The sequence below is a fragment of the Dermacentor silvarum genome, chromosome 1 (assembly GCF_013339745.2).
Source record: "Dermacentor silvarum isolate Dsil-2018 chromosome 1, BIME_Dsil_1.4, whole genome shotgun sequence".
In the NCBI taxonomy this organism is placed as follows: Eukaryota; Metazoa; Arthropoda; class Arachnida; order Ixodida; family Ixodidae; genus Dermacentor; species Dermacentor silvarum.
Genome location: NC_051154.1, coordinates 424068611 through 424076011, shown reverse-complemented (window position 1 = coordinate 424076011; position 7401 = coordinate 424068611). Strand labels below are relative to the sequence as shown.

Below are 7401 nucleotides of genomic sequence, written 5' to 3'. Positions count from 1 at the left end.
GCGGCATCAAAGTTATGCACCAGAAAAACACTGTTTCGAGTTGCAACTTCGAAACCTTGCAACTCACGTTCTAGGTAAGGCAGAGGAATAAGATTGGTCTTACGGCATTCCTTGAACCCCACAGAAGCCATTGATACCCTATTTAGCGAAATCGAAAGGACACATACTTTGCAAACCTTTGCAGAAGATAATTAAAGGACACTTGCATAAAATTCAAACCAAAGGAGATAAACAAAAATGGACCTCATATTTGAAATAAGCAGATCAAATTAGATATATGTAGAAGTTTACAGCACCATAGCTCGACGAATAAATATTTAAAAAGTATTCGCTCAAAGGCCCACATCTCCCCTTAAACAGCTCTGCTGTTAATATTGGTTTACCTCGCGCGCCAGCTAGCCCAGTCGTAATGCTTGCGCCCCCCCCCCCCCCTTACTTGTTTTCGTATACAAATGTATTGTTCCTCACACTTTGTGCTTTGCACAGAGTCCACCAATACCGCCGTTTTCGGTTATGCATAATAGTTGGCCTAATTTGCCTTTTGTACCTTCATTTTATAAAATGTTTACAAACTGAATTTACAGAATTGCGAAGGCGGCTACCGTTTGCCAGGTGGTTGCCATATAAGTGCATTTAATGTTTCTCGATACTTCAGAGTTATTCTGCAACTGAGCTGTTCACTTGATAAACATAGGGTGGCTCTTGGCATGGCCTGGTTACCGGACGCCGTGTGTAGCATACTTACCTGGTGCTGGGCATGCGGTGATCATTGAGGTCGCGGCCCCGTGCGGAGACCCACCATTGCACTGCGGTTGGTTGAAGCGCGCCACTTCCTCAAATTGGGGTAGCTGGGGCATTTAATTTTTGGTAGTGGGGCTCGGCGTTCGCGCCAGCCCTGCCCATAGAAAAATCGAGCGAAGGTTCGTGCGGTCTATCGCTTCAACGGAAACTGAGCGGCGAATGCACAGTGCATTCTATGGAAGTAGAGTCCTTTACCTACGCCCTAACGAGTGAATGTCGGTGTGGTTGAGTTGCAGGGTTGTAGTGAGAGCTTACTGGGGCTGGATCGTCCCTCGCCGCACGTATTTATTACTGCGAAAGCCTTGTGTGTCTCATGTGAGGTCTCGGTTTCAAAACCGCGAGAGTCGACACGATATGGTCCTCTTAGGTAATGCGCACAATACCGCAATTAAGGGTGGAAGAATGATTCACCAAGTGAACCGAAGTGATGATGGGTATACAGATGATGAATTGATGGGGTATAAAACGTTGGGTGATAGGAGTCAAACTAAGGGTAATGATGAGATAGAGTGAGCTAAGCTAATGAAGAGTGAATGAAGGTGAACCAAGAGGGAATTCAGGGGCTATGGAGTGGGGGAATGACTTGCAAAAAATATGTGAGATTTGAGGGTCCAAGAGGGAGTGACGTAGCAAAAAAAGTGCTGAGTCACGGTCCGAGTTTGGCGAAATAAGGATGACAAGTTTGGTCAAATAAGGACGTGTCATTGGCTTAGCGGCGCCTGGGCTTTCGCCTTCAAGTCGTCTTAGTTGTAGCATAGGGGACCCCTAGTAATTTATTGTTCGTGCAGTGTCAGGCGTTAAAGTAAGGATGACGAGCTGGCCCGACACCGATGACGGCCCCCCAATGCACAACGGACACAACAAACCGATATGTTCACGCTATTAATCGCTGTCGCCGAAAAATGATTTATGATACGTATAGTTCGATGCTTTACCGAAGCAGCTACTCCGTTGCTCCGGTAGCGTTGGGAAAACTAGAGAAAAAAAATGTCGCAGTTTCGCCCGAAAGGCGAAGCATCAATTGCGATAGCAAATTAGTAGAGAGCTATTCGGCGTAGGGATAGTAGCTTTAGCGACTGCATAAACTTGGACACATTCGCTTACTAACTGAATTAACAAGCGTGGTGTCAGCGCGCACAAGGAAACATGAATAGATCACACTCAATGACCGCAGACAACCACTGTCAAAACGCTGGCAGCAAGCGCAGCCGCCGCAGCGAGCGAAGGTTCGTGCGGTCTATCGCTTCAACGGAAACTGAGCGGCGAATGCACAGTGCATACAAAGGTCAGAGCCGTGTGGAGATCGTTTTTAAGAGACGGTGCGGGCGACCGCCGCAGCAGGGCAAAGTACAAGCGCAGTTGGCAGAGTAGAAGCTGCCCCCCCTCCCTCCCGCGCTTCCTTCCCGCTTTGCTCCTTTCGCGTGGGAGATTGAATGGCCAATTCCCCTGGCGCCCGGTTGCAAGATACGCATTTGGTGCCGCAGCACAGCGTCGCTCGGTCTCCCTCCTTCCCATACCCCCACGGCCTTTCGCGCGACGGAAGTCGCGTTTGCTTTCCGCCGTGCGTTCGCTCTCCGTGATAGCGCGCGTCCCCCGTGCGCTTTCACTCGCCCATACGGGGCGCGGTGACGATTTTATCGCCCTTGGACTTTATACGGAACCTCACGGCGACGGCGATGACGACGAAAGAAATCCGCTGGAAGTGTCCATATAATTGCTATCGCAATAAAAGGAAAAATGGCAACAGACAGACAGACAGGCAGACAGACAAAGAACTTTATTCACAAGGTCCTGAGAAGCCCTGCACTAGGGCAGAGCTGCGGGCCACTCCCACGTGGGGACGGCTGGGCCGAGCCTAACCGCCGCATCGTGGGCTCTCTGGACAGCCCAAGCTTGTCGTGAAAGTTCTGAGCTCTGGATGGCAGAGCTCCATTCTTCTTCCGTGATGCGACTGGGTCCCTGTAACGAGGGGCACCGCCAGAGCATCTGTTCTAGATTGCTAACAGCCGCACAGTCAGGGCAAGTAGAGCTAAAAGCCTCTGGAGTGATCGAATGAAAAAGGAACTTCGCGAACGCGGTGATGGCCATTTGATCATCTATAACTGCGCGAAATCCTTTCAGGGTAGCGCAGCCGCGCATGCATAATTACTATTATTATTTGATTTGAAAACATACATGCATTTGACAGGAAAGGGAAAGCGAGGAGCAGGCTGGCAACTGCCACCAGAAGGGGCACAACGCCATGGAGCCTGAAAGGATTGGTGCATATGCACTTTGGGGTTCTGTTCAAAACTAAAATGTGCAGTTTGCAAAAGGGGTTGACGGGACGGCAATATGCGCATTTACAAGTATCAAGTTACAGCAACGACGACAACGTTTAAGTCGAGTCTTTTACCGCACATTTCGTGGTGCATCAGGTAACGGGCCAGCGAACAGCGTTACTGAATCGGCGAACAATGAGTGGTACCTCTATACGAGTCATTATTTAAACGTTCTTCCAGAGTGCGTAAGACACGGCTCACTTTTGCCAGTGGCATGTCCTGCATTCTCTAAATGTGTATCCAGCGGTGGTGCTTGCTAGGACACGAACGCTTTTTTGCCGTCTGTTCTTGCTTATACACTATCCGCCATGAACGCCTATCCGCCAAGAGTCTCTGCGTCAGTATTCTACCCTCCTGTAGTAAAATGTCAGTGTCTTTCTCGCGTTTCACACTTGGACCCTACTCTGATACTACAAACCCAAAACAATGCTTTCGTATTCCTAATTAATTCCGTCCCCCAGGGGAGCAGTCTTGGCCCCCTGCTTTTAATTTCTATATAAATGATATAGCAACAATTAGATGTAAAGCTGAATACATTATATATGCCGATGACACCACCCTATTGTTTCGTAAGGACAGCTATACCTCCACTTGTTACACATAAACAAATGTCTTCGTTATCTTTAAAACTGGAGCATAGTGAATGCAATACAAATGAACAATTCCCAAAACAAAATCCATTATTTGCTTACCCCCTCCAAGCAATTGCAGAAATAGACACAAGCTTATATTTAGGCAGTTCATTGATCGAATTTGTCGACACTATATATGGAGACGCTTGGTGTATATTTTCATCGAAACATGTCTTGGGATGTTTAAGTCAGATAAAATGTTATCTGCGTATCAAACCTGGTGGGAATGCTAGCAAAATTCGACGTTTTATGGCGCTAGCACCTAGCGACATTATGTTTCTTAAGGAGCACACCGGAAGTCGCCCGCAGGCAACCGGAAGTTGAGGTGTCTCCGAAACCGTCAGAATAATAAAAACCCATCTGAAAGGAGCGAATGGTTTAAGTTAAGAGTTGTACAGGATAGATATGATATAGGAGCATAAGTTTAGTTAAGGAAACGGTCAATTAACCGTCAGGTCTTTCACATCATTATGATGATTAACTATCATCATCAGCAATGGCTCGAGCGTTGTCGTCTTCTTCCACAGCTGGCTCGTCGGCACCCCACGGCGCAACCTCGCGAACGCGCTCGTGCCACTGCTCCCGCTTTCGTCGTCGTCGTCGTCGTCGTCTTCCACAGCTGGCTCCGTTGCCGCTCATCACTCCAGCGTAGAATTACACTTCTCTTCTGTCGTCGTAATGGGGAGGCCGCGTTTACGGGGTATGAGCCATTGCTTAAGGGGGTATGAGCCATTCATTGTCTTACGTAACGGACAGATTTAATTTTGAAGCAATTTAATCTCGAAGAATCGCAAGCGGCAATGGCGGGCTAATGGTGCTAACCACGCCGCCGAACAAACTCGAGACATCGAACGCAAGCGACAACGGCGGACTGTGGGCATACCGTCAGTGACGTCGTTTTCTCAGTCGCAGTCGAGCGTGTGTGTAACCTCATAATTGAGAAATACTTTAATGAACCCTCGGTATTAACCCAGTGATAAAAACTGGGGCCGCACGTTTCAGCTTCGCTGGTTATAACCATCTTCACGGAGTGGAAGGGCCGACGAATTCTTTTTCTTTACCGTCCACCATGAAACTACATCTTTATAACGCCTTATTCATGTCCCAAGTAAATGATTGTTTTCTCATATGGGGAATGACTACATTAACAAATCAGCAACGAATACATGTGCGCGAAAAACAGGCAGTTTGGCATATAGCTGCTGTAGAACGGAACGCGCATACAAGGCACGTTTTCGCATTTTATTACGTAATCATGGTACGTAACATCCACTCTTTTAACCTGGCTAAACGTTATAAACAGGACTTTCTAAACCCTGAGACAACGCTAAGTTCGCTCTCGGTCATCAGAAATCAGTAAGGTGCCATACACGCGCACAACTTTTGGACATCAAATGCTGAGGCACTTGCTTCCGGTGTTACTCAACAACCTTCATAAACATGACGTTTAAATAAAAAAAAATCTATCTCTATGCTGCCATATTTTTTACTTCTATAGATGACTTAAGGCAAAACTAGAAATGAGGAACGTTTTTGTTGTTTTGCTTTTTATCTGTCAATATGTTCATTTTATTTAGAGCTGATTTCGCTATCACCTCTTTAATTTTACAGGTGTTATCCACTGTGTACTAATATTTAGCTAAAATGAAAGGTGTATCGCCACAAATATAAGTTAACATAGCAGGTGCTATGCGGCAGGGCATAGCAGGTGCATGCTGCGCCAGGAGAGCAGCTGCTTCGCGATGGCGGAAGCAATTGCCGGCAACATATTTTTGCCGCCATCCCTTATTTACAGCGATCGCGAGGAATGAATATTTTCTTCTGCGGGAAATAGGAGCTGCGCATCGACGAAATATACTGACCCGATAAATCGGCAATTCGATTGGATATGTGAATTTACGTAGGTGAACTGAACAATCAACAAAACTGGCGATCTGTGCACCTAAACTTTGCGAAAAAAGCGAAACCGTGCAATTGGAAACGACAGCTGTCGCAAATGGATGGACACATTGCGTGAGGTGTCATGTCAAGCATATCAAGCTCACTCATACGCAATCGAACGCATAGTTGCGGAAGCAAATCAACTTGTTAACGTTGTCTAATAATAGACCTGCATGCCGTTTAATAGTAGACCGCTTATTTGCAGTCATGCTAGCACCACTGAAGAGGCAGTCGTATGGGGTTGGTTTTTCCCTCCGCTGGCTCGAAGTGCAGCGCGCGCGCGTAAGTAGATTCTGTCCTGAGAGACACAGGCGCCCTATTAGTCGTAAAACTTGACGCTGGACCTTTCGTGTGCGTCATCGGTGTTGAGCAAGCAAAGCGAAGGCGTACGTCGGGGAAGGCGCTTGCCTGATTTTGCTCGCGACCGCTTCCGATCATTGGTGAGAAAAAAGAAAGGAAAAACTCACGCGCCACTCCACTACGGTGAAGGTGGATTACCAGCGAAGCAGTTGAGCACACGACATAGAGGTGGCGCGTAATTTATATCAAAGGTATGAGCAAATTTTATTTCTTTTGAGTGGGGATGGCGATCATCCCGAAGAAAGATACACTCACACACACTTTCATTTTGATCGGCCGTCTTGATTGGCGGCGTACATTCGCTTGGAAGCGTGGAAGACTACCGCCACCTCGGGGAGCAGGAGGAAACTAGACCCGCGTGACGGGACCGCCACCCAGCCGAATGTAGACACGCGCAACGAGACCGCTACGCTGAGAGAGCGGAAGGAAACTAGGCACGCAAGCGCTTGGAACGACGACAAAGAGAGGACAGTGCTAGCATATGCCCATGCGGGTCGCACAGCGGCAAATATTCAAGAAACCCTTATTATATACTTGAGAGTCTACTGATTTTTAAAATGGTGCCTGTTGATAACTAATCTACTGAAAATGCATATCCGAGTGGTGAGACATATAAGCTTTTGCATAGAGTGAAGCGATTTTGCATGAACTTCGGGAGCTGAGTTTTTGCACACGTGGATCCGTTGACGGACACGAAAAATGCATAGAACCCTAGCCATAGACAGCTTCGCAGTAAAAGAAAGACAGAAGTTATTCGCGTTTTAAAGTAACAATCGATTCATCGTAAGCTTAATCGATCATTTGCCCAGCCCTATACCGGGGAAGTTGACTTGCGTGTGCTGCACGGGATCCAATGTGACGCCCCGTGGCTTGCAGGACAAATCTGCGGCATCATCTTTCAAATAGACCAAACGTGAGGAGATCAGTTGCGCCTATAAAGAAAGAGTACGCGCTTTCGTTGGAAATTTTCTGCCGTTCTCGCGGCGTTCAAAGGTGCAACCTCTTTCTCAGACGACCGTAACCGCATCATCTACGCGCTGGGTTTCCTTACTAGCAGTGTTCAAATCTGGTGAGACAATCTTCAAAAAGTATGGGAGGGCCCTATCCTGTCGGCTGTTTCATGTAAGCTTTGTCGCGACACGTTCGCATAGAGCACATTCTTTGCGTTTTCAGCCATTGGTCCCGCCGCGAGAACAGTACGTCTGTACGCTGCGATAAAAAAGCACCGTGATTCGCCCATTGACCTACAAGGAACGTGCCCATCCCGTGGACAGACGTCGCACACGTCAAACGTGTGCTACAAAACTTACACTGAAACCATCATCTTATATGTTAATGGGACCTGC

At 47.5% G+C, this 7401-nt stretch overlaps 1 non-coding gene across 1 annotated transcript; it reads left to right on the top strand.

Annotated features, from left to right (window-relative positions):
* Nucleotides 1–737: 737 nt before the first annotated feature.
* Nucleotides 738–899, top strand: LOC119437922 (U1 spliceosomal RNA). The gene has a single exon (XR_005189584.1). It is a non-coding gene; the product is annotated as a U1 spliceosomal RNA (small nuclear RNA).
* The last annotated feature ends 6502 nt before the right edge of the window (nucleotides 900–7401 follow it).